Source organism: Lichenostomus cassidix, chromosome 8 (genome assembly GCF_008360975.1).
Source record: "Lichenostomus cassidix isolate B80296 chromosome 8, HeHo_3.0, whole genome shotgun sequence".
NCBI lineage: Eukaryota > Metazoa > Chordata > Aves > Passeriformes > Meliphagidae > Lichenostomus > Lichenostomus cassidix.
In genome coordinates, this window is record NC_139489.1 from 12,490,234 (window position 1) to 12,517,941 (window position 27,708).

General features: G+C 37.0%; 1 protein-coding gene across 2 annotated transcripts in view; it reads left to right on the forward strand.

Annotated features, from left to right (window-relative positions):
* Positions 1–414: 414 nt before the first annotated feature.
* The window catches only part of ADGRL2 (adhesion G protein-coupled receptor L2), a 381,333-nt gene continuing 354,039 nt past the window's right edge, over positions 415–27,708 (forward strand). Inside the window, exons 1-2 of one of the 2 annotated variants that reach the window (XM_085067912.1) lie at positions 415–670; positions 25,755–25,875. The gene's annotated coding sequence lies outside the window, so the exon portion shown is untranslated. The remainder of the gene's footprint in view (positions 671–25,754; positions 25,876–27,708) is intronic. The other variant, XM_085067913.1, reaches the window with a different exon arrangement.

Below are 27,708 nucleotides of genomic sequence, written 5' to 3' on the forward strand. Positions count from 1 at the left end.
TTGCTGTGTTCAAAATATCTCAATGTTTAAAACCGTTTAGCAGGGTTTACCAGATTTATAATCATTTGAGACTCGCAGTCCAAAACCCTGGTTGCACGTCAGGCTGAGTTATTAAGTGTTTATAGAAATCTGATCAAATGGACCATCATAAGCTGGGGGGAGCAGGGGCGGGGGAATCTGTTTTAAACTCGACCGTAATGACATCTTTCCTCGTCTTACGGCTGCGACATGAAGAGGGAGCTGTAGCTCTTCCAGCCGCAGCGCTGCCGAGTCAGCGCACCCAGCCGAGCGCCCCGCTCGCCGCTCGCCCTCCGCGCTCCTCCGCTCCCCGCGCTCCTCCACTCATCCTCTCACTCTTCCTTTTTTTTTCCTTCTCTCCTTTTTTATTTTTTATCCCTGTGCCCCTGTGCCAGTTAATTTAAATGTATCTGTTCAAGTGGAGATAATCCATGCAAATCAGAGGCACTGGCTCCCAGTGCTCGATTCACAAAGAGAACTCAGCTTCAGGAGGTCACTCGTTCACAGCTGCTCCTCCCATTATATTTTTCCCTTATTGCAGAACTACTGCATGTATACAGTGACTGAAAGGACTCAATTCACTGCAACTGCTGCCTGGCTTTACTCACAACTTTCTTTAAAGGGGGACTTACCTTCTATCACTCTTGCTAAGGTAGGAAGTCTGATTCTTCTAAAGACATGTAATGCCTCCAGTGTTTGCTCTTTATCAGATCCCACTATAATGATGCATATTGTTGTCAGAATTAGGTCCTAATAGATTTGCACCAGGTGCCTAATGCTTTTATTACTTGTGTGTATAGATACAACTGTTTAAACAGCTCATTTACTGTTTATTTAGCGAGCTATGTATCCTCTACCCCCTGGTTTTCTTTTCCTTTTCATAATGGCAGGTAGGATCTCAGTGCAGTAGCTTTCTAATCTACAAATGTAATCTTCAGCCAAGTTTGTATTCTGTTTTAAAAATGTTTTCTAATGTCTGTGTAAGTCAATGCAGTGTCCTGTATACCCTCAAAAGAAAACAAGAGAGCTTTCTGGCCTGAAACCTTATTAAGGTGCTATCTCTGGAGCAGAACAAACTGTTGAAAGGTTTTAAACAAAAACAAAAAGGTCACCTTTTACTTTGCAGTGTTGTAAACAAGGAAACTCCAGGCCTCACTGCAAATGGGCCTGTCATAAATTTAGACCACAAGATAAACATATAGTTAGTAGAATTGCCTGCAGAAGTGATGAAATGGAACCCTCACTATTCTGTGTTAATATTTATTGTTTAGAAAGGTTGGATAGGCAGTGCTTGCTCTGCAAACAAAGTGCAACTCTGAAACAACTATTTGAATGTGATTTCTAAAAAACTCTAAAGAAAAGGAAAGTCAGTCACTACGTCATTAGTTACGTTCTAACTTTGAGCATACATCACTTGAAATATTGAACTAATACATCTGGCAGCACACACTGGTTTTATGAAAGCAGATAGTAAATCTTGCATTTATTAATGTATATTTCTTTGAATATGTTGTCAGAATTTAGGGCTGAAAATAGCTATATAAATAACTATATAAACAACTTTTGATATGTTAAATCACAAGTAATGGACTTGAAGACTAATATATTGCAAAAATTAGAATTTTTCTGACTTGTACTTGTCCCACAGTAAAGCTCTTGTTTGTTGTTTTGCACAGCTGGATTTAAAAAATGACAGCAATTAGATTTGGAGACACCCTGCTTTTGTATAACTTGCTATCTAACATACTCAAGTTAATCAAATAACAGTTCTGTGAGGCTTCAAACAGAGTTTAAAATGAAAATTTAGTTGACCAGCCAGGACAGAGAGATAGTCCCAAACATATCCTATCTCATTTCTTCAAGAACACTTGAGTCATATATTCTCATTTTACCTTTTTGGATTAGATAGTTTTACTTAGAATGCTTTACAAGAGTACTTGCTCGCTATATTAAGTATTTCAATACCTAAAATGTGCATCCTTTTGATATACAGTCTGCTTTAAAAAAAAAAAAGCAGCATTCTGATTTTGGATACAGTACAATCCTAGAGAGCCTTGTCATTGTTAGCATAAAGAAGACATCTACACAAGTATTTCTGTGCAGAGGGCAATCTTTCTTTCTCTGGCATTTGTAAGGTTACTGTACACAGAATTTAGCAGATAAATATCTTTTGCTTCATGGCATTTTGGAGATCCTATTGGTATGCAGGTTACCCTGTGAGGATGGCAACTGAAAAAAAAGAAATATGTTTTATAGCAGTGTGTAATAAAAGCCCTTCACAATGATGTAAGTGGAGTCTGACCTTTCTTTCTTATCCTGTAATTAGAATTTTTATTAACTCTTTCAAGTGCAGAGTTTTTGAATAAATTAATGCAAGAGAGAACAAGCATATATACAATATGCAGGAACAAACATGTATTTTTGATATATGAGTTTTAAAATAAAAATTTGAGAATCCTTTCTAGACAGGAAAAAATAAATATATTCTTGCCAGAAACTCAACTTGCTCCCCATGAAGAAATTTTGATTTACAGAAAAGAGGTATTTGATACAGGCATCCTGTGCCCCTAAAAGAACAAAAATAGAAAACAAAAAGGAAGAGGAAAAAAAGAAAGCATTTCTTAAAAAAGGCTTCTTTCATTTTGTGAAAGAGAGGGGAAATGCTTTTTAGAGAAGTGAGCTGAACTTAAGGAAAGACATTAAGGATCTTTTGTCTGACTGAATCCCTGGCCAGGGTAAAGTTGGGAAGTAAAGGTGATCCCTGTGGAGTTCAGCAATATACAGAGATGAGATTAGATGACTCACCACTGGAGATATGAAATAGGCCTTTCCAAGGAAGATTTTTTGTAAGTGGATTAAAATATTGTTGCAGCAGACAGTTATTTCCTGATTCTTTTCCACCTTTTACCCAATGACCAATGTCTCCCAGGAGCAAAAGTGTTCCTTAGTGAGTCATCAGTAGCATTTCATACAGTTACTCCCAAGTTATGTACTCAAGCTTCCTCGAAGTTCACAGGTTTACTTGACACAACTCAGTTTAATTCCTTGATTCACCAAAATAAATGAGATGAAATCAGGTTGAGACTAAATATTATTGAGACCTCTGAATGTATTTTCAGTAAACTCTCAAAGTGAGACCCCGTGTTTCATTTCAGGCTAATTTATGCTATGGGGTTTTCTAGAGAAGATTGACAGTGACCTTCTGCAGCCAGTTCCTTTTTTCCATTGGTGTGGTTTCTTCCTCTGCCTCTGCAAACTCCCCATTGCTATAGTAACTCAGTCAAACCTCTCTCCAAGATAAGTTACCTGATACTGTGCTGTGGTGTGCCTTGCAGCAGGATCCACAGGATGCAGTAAGCCTCGTAGCTGTATACAGTGCAGGGCTCTTACTCCCATCAGGCTCTTTTCTGCTGGTTTTACCCTCTTAAAAGAATGCTTTAGAGATTGCTATTAAGTTCCACCCAACTTCCTGAATGCCTTGTTTTCAATTTGAAGCTAAACTACACCATAAAAATATTCTAGAGAGGGGGAAAAGATGGGAATCCTGAAAAGTAAGTTGTAGAGCTTTTGAGAAAACGTGGCTAAAAATAGGAAATTTAATTGTCAACAAAGTCCTCAAGGAGTAGTTATTAGTATTTTCTATAATTGCATAGAAAGACTATGTTCCCCACAGCTTCTCATCAAATTATGTACACAATTATATTATACTCTCCTTTTTTATTATTGCCTTGTACTGTAGATTATTAAAATGTAATATTGCAGACTATAGACATTGCATATCTTTTGCAGGAAAAGTGTGCTTATACCTCTATGGGTTAAAAGCTGAATCCCATCTGTAACTTGCATACTGACAGCCTTTGAAGTTGCTCCTTATTTAGTTATGTATTTGTTTGTTTATTTATTTATTTTGGTATAAAGATTTGGATTGACAACCTTTAATATGTTTAGAATTCTTCAGCAGATGTAAAATGCTTGGTTATGACTGAAGTTAACCTGAGGCTTTATATATCCATCTTCCCCAGGAACTTCACTGAAGCTTTAGTAAGAGTTGAGAATTTTATGCAAACAACTATTCTCATGAGAACTTCTCATTTTTCTGTCCTATCTGACTCTCTTTATAATTTCTAGAGGTGTTTTAAGACAAGTGGAACCCTTTTGCTTCCCTCTTTCTCAAATACCTGTTCTGGGAGTCTGCATGAAAATTTTCACAGATGAAATGCACCAAAAGAGGAGCTGATAAAAAGAAAATAAGTGGAGTGGAAATGAATCTTTAAATGGCAAGTCTGTGAAACACTGAACATGGTTATCTGACATTATGTCAGTGAGTGTTATCTCTTGAGGAGAAATGAGCAAGAGCAGTCCACATAGGAAAAGTAATTGTTGCTTTACTTCTGTCTGTTTATTTGGGATAGCTTGAACTGCCTCCCACTTTTTTATTTTTCTCAGTGTGAAAAGATTAAGTATTAGAAATGCAGCCAGTAGGCATCTGACTCAAAAGCAATACTCGTTTGACCTTTGGACACAAAATATCTAATGCAAATGAAAATCTAAGCAACCTCAAAAATCACTGAGTACAAGAACTACACAGAATGTGGGTCAGTAGAAATTCAACACTTTTAGAAATGAAAACAAAACAAACCACTGAGATCACTTGGTTAGATTAACATTTATTTCTCCATTCCACATCACAGTATCAGATACTGCATTTTTGTCCCACGTACCTGAGGCAAAAGATCTGTGGCAAAATTCTGATTAGTTTTAACAACTGCATCTGAAAGGTTTTGCAGAAGCATCCAGAGCAAAAGGAGGGGAAGAGATGCCTAATCAATACATACATATTTGTCAAAAGCTAAGTTTTACAGGAGACAAAGAGTACATAGAATTAAGACACATTTAAAGTGTGTGATGCTGCTACTTCTGTGTTTAAAGGTTGCACTTGTCATGTAAGGAACTTCATCCTTCCCACAGTTTTAGTTCTGCTGTTTTGGCTGGGGGGCTGGTTGGTTATCATTAGGGGGAATGGTATGTGAAAATGCATGAGTGTGAATGGATAAAAATCCCTCAGTCACTACACACTATTTCTGACTTCTCTTCCTGCCAAGTTATGAAGGAAGAAGGCAGAAAAGACAAAATGCAATCCTTGTGAGACAAAAGGACTGAAAGAGGCATAAAGGTTCTGTCTCTGGAGAAATAAGACTAGTCACAAGAGGCCTCTAGAGCCAGGACTTTGATATCTGACTTGCCCCTGCAGAAAAGTCTGTGACTTGGAAATTGTGCTCTAAGGAAGAAGATGAAATAGTTGTTAAAGTCAAGTAACAGTCCCCATGCAATTTTTGTTCCTCGTCTTTGCCATGGCTATGTTACACGAGTTCACAGAATGGTGATAGTATAACGTTAATTGACGACCTAAAATTTAAAAAAGGGAAGAAAGTTTGGTATTTTCTCCAGTGAACCTGAGAGTACATAATTACCATGACCCTTAAAATTGAGGCAAGAATTGTTTACCTGGAGGAGGGTACATATATATATGTGTGTGTGTGTGTGTGTATATATATATATATATATCTATATATATATATATATGCATATACATATATTTATACACACACACACACATAGGGGAGGTATATTTCGTTTTTCTTACTAAAATTTCATTGTCCATGTTGAGTCCACACTTGATCACTGCAGAAACAGCTAGGTGAGTGAGCAGGCAGTTTGGAAGGGAGGATCCACAGGCATCCCATGTCCAAGTGACTTTGTTCCATATTTCCTCTAAAGCTTCAAAAGTTTCTGCTTTTCCTTTCCAGTGAGTTATGTGCAAGCTGGTGCCTCCTTTCTCAAGGGAGGAAGGGATGGTCAACAAAGAGATGCCTGAAAGTTAAAGATAAGTGTCAAGCTTTCCAGAAAACTATACAGGCATTGCTTGATGGTTTCCCAGAGTCCACCTGCCAGCCCCAAAAATATGTCTCTAAATGGCAAGATCAGCAACGTTTCACAAATTCATGCTACATGGCAAGTTTTTACGTGAACCTAGCAGGACAGACAGAGAGAGAAATACAGAAGAGTATCGAGGTAACGTGAGGGACAGCCAAGGACATATAAAGGACTGCTTCAAAGTACAAGACATGGTTTACAGTCAGAACACTTGGGTTAATTTAGTTAGAAATTACACTAATAGATTGTAAAAAAACAAATAGAGTATGGCATTTCTGGGGGTCTCCTCTGTGTTGTTTACCATGGATGTTTTCTCTAACCTTGCAGTCTCTTCACCAGGCTTCCCTCTATCCGCCACAAAAACCCCACAAAAAGTGTATCATAAAACCTGTTTAATTTCCGATAAAAGATTATACTAAGTGTGCTTTTAATGTAATGATGTCAGTGGTGGATGATAACGTGTATTAGGTAGTGCAAACTGCTGATTATCTGTCAGGATAAATCTGTTTATTTCAGAAATAGCAGTCTGACAACCCCCTGCTGTTAATCATAAAAGTACATGCTAATGCCAGGTACTGTTTGGTTGGAGCCTCTCAGAGGAATGTGTTTGTTAGATTTGTGCTTTGACAGTCTTTACAACAAGTTTTGCAAATTTTCTGTGTATTTATATTTTTTCACATATTTTTTAATACAGAGGCTAGAACAAAGCTGTTGTCCTACAACTTTGGTTCACAGCAATTCAGAGGAAGGAATGACTTGTGAAAAGAGAGAGTAGATTATAGGATTACACAGTGGTTCAGACTGTGCTCATTGTGCGTTCATCTGTAGTAATTCCAGCGCAAACCCATTAGTGATGAGCAGAAAAAAAACAAAACGAAAGTTAGGGAGTTCTTTTTTTCCTCCAGAGTCACTCTTAAATTTGTTTATTTATTTTTCAGCATTTTCCTAATTATATCCTGAACTAAAAAGACCATCTCCAAATGATGCTCATACCATTCCTTCTTAATGAGGTAAATGGCAAAATACACCAGACAGCTTTTATAATACTGTGAATTTGACCCAGATTTTGTGTAGTAGAAAATTAGTATTATGTATTTTGAGTGAAATATAAATGGAATACTGAGGTAGTTTGTCAAACCTTAGGTGAAAAGGTGTTTTATCTGACTTTATTGCATTTTGATCATTTCATGAATGCCATAAAAAGCTGAATAGCATAATAAAAATTGATATTTATATTGACATTTCAGGATTCTAAATAGAAGCAGAGCAAATCTAAACAGTCCTCGGTATCTCTGCAGCTGTTCCTCAAAAACCATCTGAGTTCTGACTAATTCACTTTTTCTCCCCACATACCCTCAATTGGCACTAATATAAACATCTCTCTCTAAAGCAATTTCTCCCTGGAAGATTATGCACATCTTCATCTTAATTCAGAATTTACATGTGTACTTTGCATATTTTTGCATCAGTATGTGTGTTTTAAATTAGATAAAGGTCACTGTCATTCATAATCAAGAAGAAGGTGCATAAAAGGTCAGGATTCAATAAAAAAACTGATTAGATGTAGAGGTTTGTTCATATGATTCAGTATATCATTGGATAAGTGGAAATCATGAGTCAACAAATTAACCTTGGTATAATGGGTTACTTGCTTCATTAGGATCAGAAATGAGATTCACAATTTTTTTTCCAATATACTAGTTGTTTGTCATCAGTATAAGAAAAACTCTGGTGTTGGTAGTTACATAACTGAGTATTTTTATAATTTAATTTGCCTTAAAATGTGAGACAAATGACAATTCTATGTTAAAAAAGGAACTGAGGCACCAAATACATTTGCCATGCATATAAATATCAATGGAATAAAAACTCTCCCCTGTAAAAATAGAGAAGTTAATTTAAAATAATGGTGTGTATGTTTCACATAGGCTTTAGCTTAAGCACATGCGAGGATCTGTGATGAGTCAGGCTCTCAAGATTTAGTGTCAGGAGGAGGTCCAGGTGCAAGTGAGCCTGAACTAAGAGCAAGGATGAGCTTGCACTCCACATTTTGGTCTTGCCACAAGCTCTCCACAAGAAGACCCTGCTTACAAATTGATCAGGCCTAGGAAAGACAGAAATTATACAAAATGATCATGTTATATTCTCAGCTTTGGACTGTATAAACTTGGTGCAATTTTTATGACTCCACCATGAGCTTTTCCAAACAGGGTTTTTTTACCATGGTTTTTTGTATTTGGGGGTTGGTTTTGGAGTATTGTTGGGTTTTTTTTTTTTTTCTGGTCTGGAAATTATTCCAAGTATTTCAAACTCTACCATAGCAGAATAGTCTATTAAAAAACCAACATTACAATTAAAATAGTTATACATGTCAATGTTTCAGACATTGTGTATTTCTGTGAGCTTTCTTCACGTCTGTGTAGAATAAATATCAAGTTACTACTCGTTCATTTTTTTTCCCTTGGGCAGCATTCTGTACCTATTAAATCCTAAGTATGAAAGAAAATTAGACTTGCCTGTTACCACTATAAACTTACACCCAATGGTTTTTAAATAATGTGTAGGTAATCTCCCTTCTGTAAACATAGAGAGTTGGAGTTGTTCATAATTAAAGCTGCAAGAATCACAATATAAGCTGACACTTTTCTGACATTCATATGCCTCATTCTCTCACAAAATGCAGTGGAAATACACTACACCATAGTGAATATTCTTTATTTACAATATAAAACCTTCTACTACTTCTCCTTCATAGGTTTCTAAGCCTGAAGTATTTGACTCCTGCCCACCTTACAGAGTTCCACTGTGGGCAAACTCCTGATGGATGCTGGCCTTGGAAGTACCAAGGCACAGAACCAGCATGCAGGTTGTACCTCTATGAGGGTGCACTGAAATCAAGAGTGCACTCTTGAAGGAAATCTCCCCATCCTCCCCAAACACTGAGCTGCAGCCCACAGACAAAAATAACCTTGCTCTTTCTGGATATCCCTGAGCTAGAGGATGTGTTTCAGGAGTGCCTCTGATGGGACCCGAGCAGTCATGGGCATTCAAACCACAGGAACAAGCCACAGCTAGCCCAAATTCAAACTCATGACATGTATGTTGGGTTCTCAGTGTTTGATGATTCACACTACAACTTGTCTTCTATTGAGCAGGATATTGGACATATCCTGAGATATATCTACACAGAGAGCTGGCACTAGGCAGAATTCACCAGTTCCAGCCCTTACTTCAATATTAGGAACTCACAGTGTGCAAAAGTCATTAGTTCTTGAGTCTTGCTGCAGACCTAACAGAAGATAACTTTGGCTGTCTCACCAAACCTAGGAAATCATACAAATGAAGGAACACTCTTTCTGCAGTGTGATCATGTCCTGTGGCTGTCAGCTGGTGGGGAAGATGCCCCTCATAGCCTTCCTTCTCAGTAATACCTGCACAGTAACAACCAGAATTGAGAGAAATTCCTCATCCTTCACTGGAGCTGAGGAAGTGACCTTAGCACACTGGACAATCTGGTGCACAACTTCTAAAAGGCATAAACAAAGCTAAACCACAGGAGTTTTGTAGGCATAGCTATTCCAGTCAGTTTTGTGTACTGTGGTAGGAGGTAACATGCAAGCAGGAGAGAGGAGGAGTTTATATAAAATGACCAGACTTCTTCAGAGTCCTCTCCATGAGACAGTGTGGCATCAGCTACTTTTGTAATTAGGCTGCTCTGGGAAGAAGGGAAGGCTCTCTTTTCCCTGCAGTATCTGCACTATCATGCAGTATTCCCTACCCACTCCAACTTATTTTAGCTGCACAGATCTACCATATTGTGATTTTCTTGGTCCATTGTGTCTGTGCTGGAATCTCTGTGAAAATAAAGTGATGAAAATCAAGAATCTACTAGGTTTAACACTGGTTTATAAGGTACCTTTGGAAAAGTCACCTAGGCGAATTATTCCAAACTTAAAGTTGCGAATTTAAATTTCATGTTTAAGCATCCAAATTAGTGGTCTGATTTTAATGTGTGCTGACACTCACATTTTCAGTTGGCTTCAAAGGGAGTTGTGAGTTCTCAGAAGTCTAAACCTATGAAAATCAAGTCAGTTAGAGACTCAAACTTGAAAGGTTTCTCCCATGCCATTATTGTTATTTGCATTACCTTAGTAGCTTGACACCCCAGTTATAAGACTAAAGTGCTGGACACTATATTTTCTATCCCTTTTGTTTTTTTCTCATTTTGTTATATGTAAAACCTGACACACAAGTATGTTGTGATGATTGTTTTGTTAATATTTGTATACAGCTTTGAAAAATAAATGCTCTGTAAACACAGAATATAATTATTTATGGAGAAAAATGAAATGTCTATTATTCATTCCTTTTTGAAACAAGTTCCATGGATTTTGAACCTGTCCTTAAGAAACAGATCTGATACTGCATGCAGAATACATAAAATAAAAGAGAGGGGCCAAATTCATCATTTGCTGTTAAAATATATCCTATACCTGTAGTAGTTTGAACAGTAAACAGAAATTAAATAGTCTCATACTGTGTTCAATTTGAACAGAAATTCACACCACTTAAAACTCCTACATAATCCTCAAAGAAATTAAGTAGGATGATGAACCACAAAGCTTTCCTTAGAAACTTTTGTCTTATCCATACTTCTTTATTTTAGTTAAGCTGATCCCTTACTAGAAAATAGTAGACTCTTTGTAACTGGGACCTATGCAAAGCTTTCTTTTTTTCCCTGTGGATTCAATAACTAAGCTGCTAGGAACACCTTTGATTCTGTCAAAATGTTTTGCTTAAAAGAATGTTTTTGCTCACAAATAATTAAGAAATTTTCCAAAGCCCATTTTTAGTTTAGAACTTTAAAATATGAAGTGTTCTTTGAATCAGTTTCCAACCCCTGAAAAGCTAATGAGTTCAGTAGCAGTGTTCCCATTGACTTCAGTGCCACGGCACAGCTGCTGTGTGTGAGGAAACACAACCATGATCTGTGGTTTTGTAGGACTAAATGCAATATGTATAATCCACCAGATCCCTAGTTTTAAATCAAAACAGAGTGCAAGCATTTTTCAAGGAAAGAAAACAGGGTTTTTATATGAGAGTTTTTACTGTTTGTTGGTGGTATGGCCCATGGCTGTGACACCTCAACACAGGCACTTTGCAGTGCTATCACATCAGGAGTGCAGTATTAATATATTCAAAAGTGCACACTGGTGGTTTCTATTTAAATAGGACAGGTGGTTTAAAACCAGACCTTAACTGATTAATAAGTTTGTTCATGCAGACCTCCATTCAGGCATCAGGAATAAGTGCTCTGTCTGCTTGATAAATATCCAGGCTAAACACAAATGTTGTTATTTGTCAAATAGTAACTGTTTTAATGGGCAATTCTTCATGATCTTTAACAGCTATAAATTGATCTCCAGAACTCAGATGTCACAGCATAGTCCCTGTATTTCTTAAAGAATCTCCTTAAAGGATCCAACTTTAAGGAAAGTATAGAACCAAAGAAAGAAATGCTTTAATTTTCTCCAGGGACAGAGTATATTAGGCATAGTAATTAGGATTTTGGAAACAAGCAGCAAGTAAAGGATATTATTTTTCTACAAAGCAGATAATATAGTAATCAGTCTAGATAGTCATTGTATGTCTTCCAATACTTAGGATTTTAATACAAGTAATCATCGGGAATTCTATTTAGGCTTTCAAACCTTTACATCTTGAACCATTAAAAACAATGATACATGATTTTAATCTGTATGGTGTAAGCTGATTGATTTTTTGCTTGTAAACTGCACACTCTTCAGATAGATCAATTTTCACATTTACCATATCTAATTATTTTCTGTTTCCTTCTGGCTTTAAAAGGCATAGATCATTTGGGGCCCCCTTTCTTTTACTGACAGTTTCATGACAGCTAATACAAATAATAAAATAAAGCCTGAAGAAGAAATAAGTTGTATTTAATAAAAGGTTTAGCACAAGTGTTTATGTCCTGTGAGTACAAAGAGCTATGCATGTTTCCTTTATCTTGTAATAGCAGATAGAAGCATTAACAATATTTTCTGTATTTCATACATAAAGTTCCATGAGATTAAAAACCTGGGTAGTTGAATGAACTTTGCCCAAAAATGAAAAGAAAAACATATGCTCCTGAAAAAGAACCCCGACCTGTATCTTCTGTGAGGTGTGGGAAAGTCACTCTTTTGGAAGCTGCAACGAGACATAAATGTGATAACAAAGGCTCACAATTCTAGCAGGTTCCCCTAGAATAGTACTTCAGAAATGTGAGGTGTGAAAGAAAGGCAATCTGTGCCAAATACTGATTAAATTTCAGTCATCTATCCATAGCAGTCCCTAGCTGCTTGTAAAATGCTCCATGTAATTACAGCAACTACAGTTTTTAAAGCAATTTACACATTAGCCTTTAACTTGAGTTTCTCTTTGTGGGTGAATTTCTTCTATGGAATCAATATCCTTAAAATATATGTAAATAAGTTATATGAATTTGTAGCCATATAGATTTTAAAAATTCCATCTCTAGTATTTTCCCCACAGATTCCTCTTGGCTTTTGAGAAAGCTTAACTGTAATAAAATATCACACTCTGGATGTTTAGCTAACATTGTTCAGTGACCCCAGCTGTAAGTCACAACCATATTTAAAACTGTTAAGGAGTTAAGAATTGATGCAAAATCAAAACAGGATATATTAAAATGCTACCAGGATAAAATAATATTAAGGGCTAAACTTTGTCCTTTGCTGGTTACACAGGTGCAAATATCAAACTTGGAAAATCCTTTCAAAACTTTGTGCATCCTAATCTTTCAAATCTTCTCCTAGTCTTTGGGCATGGAAGATTTTGCTAATGCAGGAGCCACTTATATAGTTACAGGATGAACACTGGCCAAGTAAAAGAAGTCTGGCTCATAGCTGTGGCATTCCAATTTTAAACTAATGTGTGAATTTTGGAAGGAAACTAAACTGGCTATTTCATTAAAGTTATACTTGCTAAAAACAGAAGAAATGCAAGGAGTGAATCAAACTCCTCACAGTCAGTAAAACTGTTCCCACCAGAACTGCACATTGCAGCTGCAGGTAGCTTTACACCTTTTGTGGTTGGGGTCATTTTATTCTGTTTGTTCAAGGTGTCTTTTGTATCTGCCAAGCAAAGAAAAGCTCCTCAGTTATTCTGCACCTCTTTGTTACCAAGGCTATTATCCTAACTGGGGCTAATAATATGAAACACATTTATGTTTGTGTAGGAAAACTAGGGTCACTAGAGATAATCCAAAAAGTTGTTCCACAAGGGATTATCTAGGATGCTGTTTTCCAAAACTGTCACATATCAGAAAAAGGGCAAAGCACTTGTAACTCTTGTGATTGATCCTCTGTCAAGTCATGATTGCTGTCACCAGCAGGTTACATTCCTTCAGCAAAGCAGTAGACACTGCTGAATTTTAAGCGAAACCAGTTAGGCTTTCAGTGTCATATTCCTTTCCTTATCTCCTTCCATACTTCATTCTCTCACATTAGAAGAGATAAATTTGCAACTGAAAAGAGAAGATGACATGGTATATGTTACAATATCTTAAAATTAGCACTCTCCTCCCAATAATATATTTGGACCTGAGGAGTCTCCATAATTTGGCTTATAAACCCTGAAATGCCACAACTAAGGCATTTCATTTGCTTAAGCTGGGAGGGTTCAGAATGATTCATCTGATAAAAGTTAAATATAGGCTTTAGTGTCCTATTACATAAAACCACAGGTTTAAGATTCTTGTGAAATAACATATATTTTTCAACCTGATTTTGAAATCAAATGCTTGTGTATGGTTCTGTCCAAAGACTCTGAAGCCACTCCTGTACCATCTAACATCATTGGCTTGTAAAGTTGTGGTCAAGGATGTAAAGTGCTCTCTGTCTTTATCTATCCAGAGCACTCTCTGTGTTTTTCTTATTCCCTGTTGTCTTTCAGTCTTTGAAAGTGTTCACTGGATAGACCCATAGTTCTCAGATTTTTCATGGATTTTTCGAAAGCATCTAAGAGATTTTATAGATTTTTCCAGCAAATCCTGTCATTTGTAATTTATTTGCATTAATTTATTGTGATTAAATACCTAGTTTTTTCCAACGGCATTTACTTTTTAAATATGTATCTTTTAGTAAATCAGGCAGAAATCTACCTGCTTTTCATTCCACATATTAAGGTATAAGTAAGATTTTAATTAACCATTCACTTTTTGTTTTTAAAGTTTTCATTACCAACTCTTGTTTAAAACTTGTGTTGTCAGTAAATTATTGACTTTTGTAAAAGATTCTTCACTGAGTGCCAATCTCTACAAAACCATCTCAGGGGTGCTCATTGGGCCAGACTTCTGTTTGCCTTGCATAAAAGGTAATGGTCTGTCTGCTTTGACTTAGACTTCATGGGAAAGCATTCCTGAGGAAGCAGTGGAAAATGGCTTTTTCCCCCATGCTGTCACCCTACTCCGGCAGAAGTCGCCATCCTCCAAGCTCTGTTTGTGGTGGAGTTTGTGTACACATTCCTTTGCATTACAGACAAAATGGGCTGGGAAAGCTTAATGGACTGTTGAAGGTGAGGATGAGCTAACCCAGCTCATTTTGTCTGAAATGGATTGAAAAGCACTCACATGACCTCCTTCCTCTCTCAGAGCCCTGGGGTAGCTGTTCCCCATGATGGAAAACAGCACCAACCAATTCAGTGAGGTCTTGAAGAAGACTTTTGTCTGTGTCCTGAAAAACAGGTTCATAAGTCACATCACCTTTTCTCCAGCTTTTAGAGAAAGACTTATATCAACTGTAAATGAGGAGTTGACTTTTAGGGGAAGCTAAGCAACCAGCAATGAATTACAAGTAGGCAACACAGCTTTTTTCGAAGCTATGGCCATAGCCTCTATTGGTCATTTCAATTACTGAATGTCTAGGGGCAAAATGTCCGGGCCAAATTTAGCAAGGTCTGTAACAGCAGTAGTAAAATGCTGTCTATGGAAAATTCTCTCTTCTCTAGATGGTGGTTCATTTTTAAAAATTACTGTCTAGGTGACTGAGTCTTCTATTATCTTTAGCAAAGAAACTTCTGGAGGTGAAAGGCTCTTTCAAATAGCCCTTTCTGACTCCCAGTTTTTAACCCATCTTCCTCCTTATAAATAACATGTAGAAAGCTTATTAACCTAAAATGTCCACATAAATATTCCAAAATATTCTCATGTTCTCCATACACCACTGATGTCTCCATTATTTCATTTATTAGTAAGGCAACCGATTCATCTCTGCTACTCTTTTGCCCTCTAATATAATGTTTGAATAAGGAATCATAAAAGTTCTCATTAGGTTTGTTGTGAGGTTTCATAATGAATTCCTTTTCACAAACTGGAGAGTCTTTTGATTTTGCTTGCATATTCATAGAAGAACTATGTCATAAACAAAGTCTAATTCTGGCACCACTCTCTTGCTAAACCATGCTAAGACTGTGTTGTATCTTTCTACACTTTACTTCATAAAGAAAACAATGTCAATGCCAAGCATGGAAGGTGAAGAAGGTTGCTATTTAAAGAACAATTTTCTGGCACATGAAGCACCATTGGAGGCACATCATAAACAAAAAGAAAGTACATTGTTTTTCTTCCGCAGACCAAAATTCTGCCTTGGTCTATCCCAACAGAAAGGACAATACACTTCTGTGCAAGATTGTCCAGTCAAATCCAGCTGCTCAGTAGAAATTAATCTCTTGCCATATTTACATATATAGAGATAAGTGAAAAATACACATCTTTTTAGAGTCCTTTTTTAACCTACACTCTCCCTCTAACACAAATGTTCACATGAATCAATGAGATTTATCCTGTCAATGTGAAAAGAAAAGCATACATTGATAGATAATCTATATGAATACACTGGTCAAGCAGTGGATTCAAGCTTAACTGATATGTTTCATTCAATGGCAAGTATATTTGCTTAGGGCAGCAAAAAATTCTGTATATCCTAATGATGTGGAACTGAATTCTTTATCTCCCCTGCTGCCAGCTTGCTTTTAAGGCAGAACTGGACATATCTATGACAACTAAATAGGTATTTTGCAAATTGTATTTTACTTAGCTACCTTTATGGAGAGGTCCAAACCACATATTGTATAACCATTGCCAGAAATTTTATCGAGCTTGGCTGGAAAAACAACTTAATGCTACATTCTTCTTGCCAATCAGCACAACAGAATTTGCTGGGGTTTTTCCTACTCTCAGCTAATAGGCTACTATTACAGGCAGAATTTTGACTCGGAGTTGCTGTTCTCTTTTAGAGTCTTTTTAGGGTACTTACACAAATGTCAACAATAATACATAAAATCACTGTCATGGGAAATAATTGATTAGCTGATCAGTTTCCTATTCTATTTCTTTAATACATTTTCCCCAAGAATAATGATTATATTTATAGAAATATAATAATTTTCCATGCTAAAGCAAAATGGTATTTGACATTAACAAAAGGTCAGGTGTCATACTGTAAACCACAATGAGTATTGCTTTTAAAGATTATTGAATTAAGAGGTACATGTATTTGACAAAGTATAGAATTCCAATAACTGCCATAGTAGCAGTGCCCTTTTACATGCCATGGATTTATTGACATTTCCTAACTGTAAAAATGCAAAGTAGTTTGCACGTAATAGGCACTATCAATTTCAAAAATAAAAATGTCTCATTGAGGAACATGTCTATTTTCCTTCTGATTTTGCATGCACACATTTGAACACTCAAATATACGTGTATCCCACTAGGATTGTGGTTCATACAGACAAATATGTGTTCACTTTTTGAGGGCAATTTTGTATTGTCCATTCTTATGCAATAATAAACCATACCTTTTCTATTTCTTTAAAAAAATAGCATCACTGCCCTGTAAACGTGACCTGAGACTTTTCAGGGGAGTTAGTTAAAATGAGTGTGAGGACAGCATCAGAGCCTCTCCGTGGTATTTGCCCACACCACAGATCTGTCACAGTTTGGTGTGACTGACGGGCTTTAACTGAAGTCCTAGGTCTTTCAAGGGTCAGAATCATTATTGGAATTATGCCAAAGCCTGTCTAGAGAAAACACCAGTACTTCAAGAACTGCCAGTGTGTTTCAAGCTGTGAGGGCAAATTAGCTAAAAAGGATTTTTAACATTGATAGGTTTGAATAATAATACTTTGCAAATGTAGCACCTTTTATGTGTGCTTGCAGTTAATAATAATAGCAAAGCCATAGAGAAGGAGCCTTCTATTCCTCAAAGCTGTGCCACGTTACTGTAACACTCTCACAAGGATAAACTGTTTATTAACCAAACGAGCTCAGTTTCACTTTAAAAGGATATTATATGTTTCAATTCAGCTGTATTTTCAAACAACTTTTCTGGTAATATCAGAGGAGTTTCTTATAACAGAAGGTCTTGAGGTTTTTGTTGTTTGTTGTTGCTGTGGTGTTTTCTTTTAAATTTGCAATATATCTTTCAATATTTAGTGACACAAAAAAAATTCTCAGATTCATCAGTTCCATGTTCAGTGATTAAAAACAGAGATTTTAACCCAAAAATCTGCCTTTTCAATAGCTTCCTATATGCAAAATGCAGATTCAATGGAAGGTGGCTAACAGTTTTTCATTAGTTATCATCCACTTGTCATCAGCAAATGTGTCATTCTGGGTGCCCTTAACTCTTTGTTCATCCTTTCTAGACCCTTTAAGCATTTCTCACTTCTGCTGCTTGCAGGGCTGTTCTCCAGTCTTTCTCCTTCAAACTCACCTCAACTGTTATACCCAGGAAATGAAGTTTTGGATAGAAAGGACCAGTTAAAATTTAAAAAAAAAATAACCCAAACTGTAGTGCTTTTTTGTAAAAAAAAGTGGAAAAAAATCCTCCAACAATCAAATAAAAGCAAACAAAACCCAAAGACAAAAACTGGATGCATTGTAGCATCTAATAGGTTAATTCTGTACAGTACCTCAGGTTTTAATGTAAGAATTGCCATGATAGATAGACTGAAGGCTTACTTGTGCTGAAGAGCGGCACAAAGATAGTCACATGTGTTTCAAAGTCAGAACTCACTTTTCAAACATGGGTGCCTTGACAATACTGCCAAATCTTGGATTTGGTCTAATAAATCAGCACTTAGGCAAATAAAACAGCCATTTGAGAGATAATTTCAACATACTAATGAGATATTCAGATGTCAGTGATTGAAAAATACACGTTGGCCTTTTGAATTTAAGCCAAGATAGGCTTTGAGTTATATTAAGAAGGTTTAAGACTTTATAGAAGGATCAAAATAATTTCTGAATTAATCTTTCTGGGAGAGAGGCAGATGGGATTAAAGTTCTTTGTGAAGTCTTCACTAGTTTTTGATATAAAACTTTTCTTTCTCATCATATCATTAATTAGTTGTATTTTGGTTCATATGCAGGTCAAAAAGCATCCTTATTCAAACATCCTCACTTTCACTCTCATTCCGTACAGTTCTTACCACGACACTGTTCCTGTACAAGTGCCTACATCACTTCTACTGACACCAAACTGTACTGCTATCCCTTCCCTTTTTTTTCTCTCTCCATCATCAAAACCAAGGTTAGCTGAGTCTAAAGGGATCTGTGTTAGATATGTTTTGGCAGACACCCAAGCCAGCTTTTTTTTCATATAAATAGTTTTGTTCATATAGATATCAAGTCTTTCATTTTTATCATTGTTCTTCCCCTTTTTATGTATTCATCAGTTTCCTAAAAAATATTAAGACAATGAACATATTGCAGATAATAGTTATCCTAGAGATGAAAAGTGTCTCTTATGCTTTACTTTTCTTAGAAAATTAACTAGAAAATTTATCTTTAATTATGATTGTGACTTTCAAGAACTAAACCAAAGTATGAACTACTCAATGCCATTCTTTTCACTAATTTTTAGTAGTATTAGTATGTTGTCGACAAGCCCTTGTTCTTTTTTGAAGCACACTCTGTTGAACTCCTTCTAAACAGGTTGGAAAAATTCCTGTGCTGTGTTTAAGTATAAGATAGTACAAACAGTATAAAACAAAACAAAATGAGACAAATTTCACCACACAGTAAGTGGTATTCTTTTCAAACCATTCTTTTCAAACCTTACCATTCACAGGTGCAATAGAGCAAAGAGGTTTTAAGGAGGAATTTGAAGTGGAACAATGATGTGTTATTTAACAGACAAATTAGCTCAGATGTTATTGGGCACGCTCTCTGCCTATTCTGATAATGTAATCTATTTTAGCTTATTTGCTAGCTCCTTGAAATTGCTAGGTATCCATTTACTGGATTAATTAATTAAACGTATTTAAATTATGCATTAGTCATGGCTTTAGAAAATTTATTTATTAGAGTAAATAACATAGGCTTTATTAATTTTTCCCTCTCTTATAATTTTCCCAGTCTCTAATTTTCGCCAATTTCACTTTCTCTTTTTTCCCATTCCTTTTAAGTTTTTGTTAATTTTTAAATCATGCTAGCTGCCTAACCACTGGCTGAGACAGGAGCAGGTGTCTTTTCTCCAAAGTGACACCAGAGCTGATCTGTGGAACAACTGAGAACAGAGTTGTCCCTAGGGATGGAGCGCACCCAGTTTTTCCCATGACAAGTTTTCAGGGCTGGAGTCTTAAAAAATTAAAGGGATTTTTTTGTTGTTGTTTTAAGCACAATATTTTCCACCAGTTTTATATTTTCAGAACATTGTTCTGGCCTTGTACAGGAGACAGGGAAATGTAAATGTCAAACATTCACTTCTGTTTAAATAGGCTTATTATACTGCAACGTGTTGAGGTTTTGTTCCCTACCGGCCGGTTCTTTTCACTGTCGTACCCCGTATGCACTTTCCTTGCACCTGCCTGAGGAGACTAATCCTCTATTAAAACATGTTCAAACTGAGCAAAGGCAGAAATAGCAGCCATTTCACTCAAACAAAATGAATCAAAACCTTGTAAAAATAAATAAATCAGGATAGCTTTGGAGAAGACATTTGGCTGTTTGGTCTGTAGTTGAAGCCCTGTTACCTCACTATATTCCATCTGGAGAGCAGGCTCTGCCCTTAGGACATGGACCTGTTTTGTAAACAGTGCAAGGAAAACTACCCCCCATGTAGGTTCTCAGCTGCACAAGAGTATCAGTGCCAGACAGACCTCATCATTTTGGGGGTGCAATCTCCTCACACTAGTGCACTCCTCAATAACTGGTCATGCTCTCATTTTTTTCCTCCAGGACTGCAGCTATTTACTTAGACGGAACAGAAATAATGTGGATAATGTGTATTTCTCTCCCAGCTTTGGTTCAGAGTTATACTCAACAGGGAGCTGCAGAAACATTGCAGAGAATGGTGATGTCGCTGACTGGTTCATTGAGGAGAGAAGCTGAACTGCTTCCACCAGATAACAAAGAACCACAGTCTAACAGGGCAAAGGATGAGGGAAAATCTGTTCTGACATGGTAAATCAGCAGGCTAGATCTGTAGGGCCTGAACTGCACAATGCAGGAACAGAAGTCCTGTTGGACAGCCCTCATCAGTGTAAAGTACAGGACTGATCACATCACAGTGCTCAAGAAATAACTATATTTAAAAAAAACCCTAAGAACACAATAACAATAGACACCCCTTACCCCTGAAAAGATCATTGCAACTGCTGCTCATAAAGCCAAGTAGTTAATTTATGGTACAAGGTCACATTTTTCTACAGCCAAACCTATCTCTGCTGATAAAACTGCTATAGAGATCAAGGATAAACTGTGAACTGTTCAATTTACAGGTAGTCAAATTATTTGAATAAATGTGCTCATGCTAGTTGCAATGAATTTTCAACTCCTTTCAAGTCTAAGCATTTTCTATCTTTCTAAGCTGGGTCTGTGAGCAGATTCTGTTGACATTTGACGACAGTAAATGATTTATAACCAAAAAAGTCACTTGAAAATGCAATACCAGCCATGTTCTCTCCAATTTGTATAACTTCTGTCCTCATTTGTTTCATAACATTATCTTTCATAAGATGGCTTTTGCTGTGTGTTTCCTAAGAAGTTAAAAATGCCTCTGTCTTATGAAAAAAACCCCACTCACCGAAGTTTCCCCGAAAAGAAAGGGAAAAAAGGTCTGTGCTGTTGCTGAGAGACCAACCACACAATCTTAAATCTAGACAAAAGAGAGCTGGATTGATGTTGGTTTTTTTGCTGGAGGCCCACATACACCTAAATGCTTCTCAGAAGAAGTTGAATGGAAGAGAAATTTGGAGTAATATACAGCAAAATCAGTCAAAAATAAATCTGCAGTTGACTCCTCTTACTTTTCTGAAGCTCAAATGGCACTTTATTTTATTTTGGTCCCAAGTATTTTGATATATATGATTTGGTACCTGCTGAAAAGATTCCTTTCCTAATGCTAGCAAAACACAATTAATGATATCATGTTTCTGAATTAAGATTACATTGGAGCACATCAGCAACTGATTGTGATTTTGATTACAGATTCCCACAAATGATTAAAAATAGTAATAACTCCTTTACAGTGCTTCACAAGTTTCACACAGACAAATAAATTGTACACCACCAGTTATTCACATCCTGGAACCTCTTAGTATGGCAGAATGTCAGTTTTCTGCCTTTCCTATTATCATATGTTTGGGCAACCCAGCTAGTGTCTGATTGGCACAAAAGTCATACTCCAGAAAGGGCAAAGACAAAAAAAGTAGAGAAGTTCAACAGACTCTTAAATCATAAGTCCTACTGAGGTTCAAGAGGGACAGCTTATGGACCACCTTGTGTTAATGGTTGTTCTTCAACACAAATTCTAGCCTCTAGAGACACCCTGAGATTTCAAGCCCATGCAATAGTATAATTCAATCTATGAAACAACATGCAACTAGTAGGAGAAAACATTACATAAGTGGAACAGTGGAAGTTTATAAGGCCCTGGGGAAAATGCATTACTAACACTGCTGAATTATTATTGAAGGTTTTGGTTTTGTTTGTTTTGGGGTCTTTTGGGTTGGTTTTTTTTTTGGGGGGGGTGGTTGACAAAGATTTCTTTGACAAGATTTCTTTGTCACTCTATACAAAAGAAATAGGGTCCCTAAATAAAATATTTTAACTTCCAGATTTACACCAATGATATCTCAGTACAGCAGTTGAAACAGCTTAACTATTTACTTTTTCCTTTTTCTTAAAATTTTGCTGGTAACTTTGTCTGTCTCATTTCTAAATAACCAGCAATGATTTTTTAATATGGCCCTTAAAATACTATACTATTATTTCTAAAACTTCAAGATCCACAGAATCTGAACACAATAAGCCATAACCATAGTAATTTGTGATGAAATTCCACTGATTTTGGTACATCTAGCCCTGATGTGATTAAACATGACATTTTATTCTTCTGGTCATCTTATACAGCAGCCTTCATTCACTTATAAAGCAATATGGTTTAATATATTCTTCTTGTCCTCACTACTGCTCTTGAATTACTTTAATAACAGTTGTAAATAAGCAAAGCTCATATGATTGTCCTATTATCTACTTATTAGCTTCAGATCCCAAGATGGACTGTACAGCATATAAGGAGATACAGATTTCAGGGGACCTGTATCTGATATAAACACATGGCTCATGTTAACATAAATGAAAAACTTAGAGAGCATTTCTCATTCAAAAATCTCATACGTAATGAAAAACCTAAACACATTTTTACTCTTTACTCAGAAAAAGACATGGGACAGAAATATGCATTCGCATGCCTGGTCATTGAAAGAATATGTAGGTTATAAGATACATGGTGAGAAAAGTCACAGATTCTTTTCAATCCGTTCAGTTTTGAAGGTCTGAAAATCACAAATGTCCTACAGTAGCCAATTTGAGAGACCACCTGGATACAAAAGAATTGTGCTGATACTGTCTTCAGGGATAAATGCAAAGCTCATTCTCAGCCAGGTGATATGTTCATCTAATACACTCCTTTGTTCTACACTGTAAATGTACAGCCTTTCTCAGCCTCCCTCCTCCAGCCTAGATTTCCCCTTTACACTCCTCTGAAATCCTGGTCTTTGACTCAGATCTCTCAAAGTCTGTTTGGCTGAGGAATATCCTCACTTCCTGCTGTTCAATACCCTGAGCAGGGCCCTAATTTGCTGCCTGAGTTAACTTCATCCAGGCCATTGGGCGCTTGTAAATCCCATCCCAGGGACTTCATGATATTCTTAGTTCTATTTTATTCTGAAAACCCCAGTGCCCAAGGTTACCATATGATGGAAGTTCCATTTCTCTGTGAAAACACAGACCCCAAAAGCTGAAAACACGAGAAATAAATAATAATCTAAATTATGGTTGTTGAAGGGGCTTTAATCTCATTATTTCAGAGACAAGCCCTTGATTTTGCTGGAAGCATAAATCATGATTGTCAAACACTTAGCTATTCTGTACCACTCTGCTAGGAAAAATATTATTTCAAGAAAATGAATTTTATAATATTTCATCTTAACCCATTATTCCTTGTATTTCAAAGAAAAATGTCAGTGCTCCTCATACTGTTAACATCTACCACTTTCTGTTTGGTCATGTCTAATATCCTAAGCGTGGTACTGCTGAGGTCAACTCATAAATTGAAGCGCAACTCATAAACTCTGCCTACCAAATTACATTTAATGCTTTGTAATGCCTCAAAACTGTTATGGAGGTTTAACTGACAAATCTTAGGATAGAACTCATCGCTAAGAAAACACACTCTGACAAGAATGTGTAAAATTATCTCAAAACAAATGCCACAATAGGAGGGGAGGAGGGGTATATTTTTCCTTTAACTGAATTTCTTCAGTCTGCTCCATACCTTAGTGTTTGTTAGTTTCACAAAAATGCTTAAGAAATTAGAATAGATTTTGGAATTAAGATCCAGCCAAGCTTCTCTGGAGTAATACTCAGATATAGTAAACAATTACATTACATAAACCAACCGCCTGAACAAAAATGATAATTAAAGTAATGCATCGGTGTGCTTCATTGATTTATGAATTTGTTTAATGATTCCTGTTAGAGCAGAAGAAGCCATTATGCATTCACTGATTTTAAGAGACAGTATATAGTTGTGTGACCTTTCACTAAAGAAGAAAAGTAATATTCCTGAGCAATCAAAAAAATTGTAAAAGAAGTGTTGTCATGAAAAGGTTTACAACAATTTGAAAATAACATCTCAAGCCCATTATTTTTTTTATGTACAAATCCGTCCCCGTTTTTCACACTACTATTCAGAAAAAAGTAGAGGAATTTGCCTAGTCTGTGCTTGCATGTTGGATCCTGTCTGAAACAAATAAAAGAATGCAAGGCTAAATTTATCATCCTTTGATTCAGATTCAACCCAACCAAGTGCCCCAGGTTCCTGGCTGAAAGATAGTAGCCCACATTCCCCACTCAATTACTGTTATTCATTGGCGTTTGGAGCACCCATCCAAAATCAGAGCTCCGCTGTGTGAATTGGGGTTAACATAGACACTGAAATACATACACTGAATATCTCTGACCCAAAGCACTTATGATCCAGACAGACTGTTGGGGAAAACCCGAGCATACAAATGAAAGCATACAAATAATAACCTCCTGCTGAAATCCAGGGAGATTTTACTCTGTTTCAAGCTAATTCTCAGTGATACTGAAAATCTCACCCACGAAGAACAAGCAAATGTATTTTCTTGCTATTATGGAGATGGGGAATTTAAGCAGAAAAAGATGAAGTATATAATCCAGGTCTGTGAAGGAATTTTTGGTAAAATTGAGTCTTAAAAAAGGATCACAGATTTTTGTGCCAGGCCAACATACCCACTTTCCTACCACAGATAGACCATGTCCTGTCCACAGAAGTTTTGTGATGAGGGTCTTCTCCCAGCCTTAATGTGCATCCATTAGCGCTGGTGAAATCCACACCAGGTAGTAAAAGTAAATAGTATTGAATGCCTTCAAATCTTGACACAGCAGGAGGCATCCTGAAAGTAAGGAAGGAGGAGTCTTTTAAATTAGCTGTTGTAAAACAAATGGAAGGGTCCAGAGGGTGCATTTGACATTTATCTGTGTATTTCCTTGCTTTTGTTGTTTTCTGTCATTGTCCTATCATTCCATTCCCCTTGATTTTTGTGTAAACTTCCTTGTTTGTTTGCTTTTCTGATAACCTGTAGAGTAAACTTCTTCACAAGAGAAAATGCAGCTGGGAGAATACGGCAGGGGAAGGTTTTCTGGCTGAAGTACTTTCAACATGGCATCAGCATAGTTGCTTGTGACTTTGAGTACTGTGAAATATTTGTTTGTCTTGCTTTCTTTCCTTGCTTTTCACAGTCCTTTTCAATCTCCTAAGGAGCTGATGGAAAGAGAGAGAATCCCCTACAACACTAAACACATTTTGTTATTTACTGTTAAATCTCTATTTTCACACACAGCAGAGATTGCACATGTCAATATATTTTTTTAATTGTATGTGGAACTTGTCACATCAGGTTGTAAGTCCCTTGAAGTCCCAGAGCCCATTTTGAACTCGGTTGACACTTCAAAGAAAAAGGGAACAAGTTTGGACAGCTCTTTGAATCACATAGAACCAAACGAAAACACTCCATCAGACTTCAATCCTCAATTATGCTTTTTCTATCTGTATTTGGTCTGCCAAAATCCATAAATGACCTTCAGAATGGCAACATGATAATCTAGAAAACAACTCTTTATCTCTTGTTATCATTTTAGCAGCTCAGCTCATTCAGGCAGTTTGATTTTTTTTTTGTAGGAATACAGAGGTGGACGAGAAACACTGAATTTGCAGAGGGACAGACTCTGAGACCTAAACTTGGACATTGTCCTAGTGATATGTTTTGTCATCAGCTGAGACTGCCATTCATATTCAGTAGGTGAGAAACAGAAGGGTTTACAGGTAAAAACATGCGGTGGTCCTATTATAATTGTTAGGAATATTTTAATTTATCATATTTCATATTTTGAAATAAATGTTAATTTTACTCTAACAGAGGCCCATAGCGTCACAATTCTTGAAAGAAAAGAAGGTAATGGTAGGGAAGATGTGTGCAAATGTCTTTACAAAAAATTCCACGGGTGAGGGTAGGGGTGTTAACAGCTTTGAAATGGGTTTTTATGTCTCTACTAACTGCAAGCAGGAGGTTTGTTACAGAACCCAGACAGTTTGACTCCTGAAACAGATAAGTGGGTCTGCACAAGCTTGACTCTCTGAACTTTGGTGGAAAATGACAGGTTCAAGGCAGAAAATATGGGGGAAAATATGGGGGAAGGTTCGGGAAGCCTGTGCCCTCCTAGCGCCTCAGCTGATGAGGAAGGAAAGAGGGCAACATGCAGCCGGCAGCTCAGGATAAAAGTAGGCCTCGTCCTCCAAAACTTCAAGAGAGAAAACCCCACTGCCATGTGCCCCAATGGACTCTCTCCCTTTATTCGAATAACGTTGCAGGACTCCTCTGTCTCCTTCATGGACACTGGCTTTTCATAGCGTGATTTACTGTACAGTAAGAAAAAGGATATTTTGATTTACATTCTTTCAGGCCTGGATACATGATGACCATTACCATTTCAACTCTTTACAATACTGATAGTAAGAAAGTCATGTGATACCATAAATTGCTGAAGTGTTTGAAAGATACATAATAGAGCAAGAAAAACGTACAACAAGAGGAGGAGGAAGAACTGGGCGAAGAAAGAGGTGAGAAGAGGTCCTTTTGCTCCATGAGCATCCAGCCTTTACCAAAGAACCACAATGGCTAGGGAAAGTAGCACTCCCCCCCTGCTCCACAAAATTACCTGCAGAGACAAAAGAGCCAGCTGCCTCCCCAGGCCTTTGGTTACCAACTCAGTGTGAAAACCAAGAGTCTTTTTGTTCTCACCTCAGAAACAGTGCAGAAGCTAACACCCACTGCACTCCTTAAAGGCTACCTAAGTCCAGAAGTGCTATGTTAAATTTGTGTCTCTCTTTGTACTACATACATTTAAATCCAGGATGGATTTTCCCAGGAAATATTTGGATGTAAACTCTTGCTGTAGCCCCTATGAGCTACCACATAGCTCATTGTCTGTCTCTGAAATATACTCAGGTAACATGGATTTTACCTGACTCCTACACATGCTTATCTTTATTCATTGTAGGGAGGCTCACTGATGTTAGGAGGGTTTTTTGCTACGGATTTACTGTGTATCAGATTAAGCACTTTCATAATTCCTTGATGGATCACTGAGCAAGCAGCACCAGCTTTAGAGTTTATCACCATTACTGGCAGGAACTGGCAAAGCCTTAGCAGTGCTGGTAGAGACCACAGTCAGAGGGACTGTCTAAAATGCAGCAGTGAGAAATTTGATTGAGATTCTACTTTAAAGAGCAGTTTGCAAGCAGAGTTTTGAGTGAAAGCAAAGTATCAGTGTGAGTCTGAAACTTATTCAAGCTGTCAATGTCGATGTCTTGTGTCTGTTAGCATGCCCAGCTTTGGTGTTATTGTTTGTTTGCATGTTAACCAAAATGTAGGCCTACATTTTTCTAGCACACACAGAGTTCTACTGACTGACTTCCATGCAACAGATGTAATTGAGTGGTAATAGATATTCAGCTTTCATCAAGCAAAGCTTTCAGCATAGGCTGGTGGAGCTGACTCTGCACATGCGCCTCCTCATCACTTCAGGTAGCAGATGTTTATGTATCACTCAGTTACTAAAACACAGGTTATGCT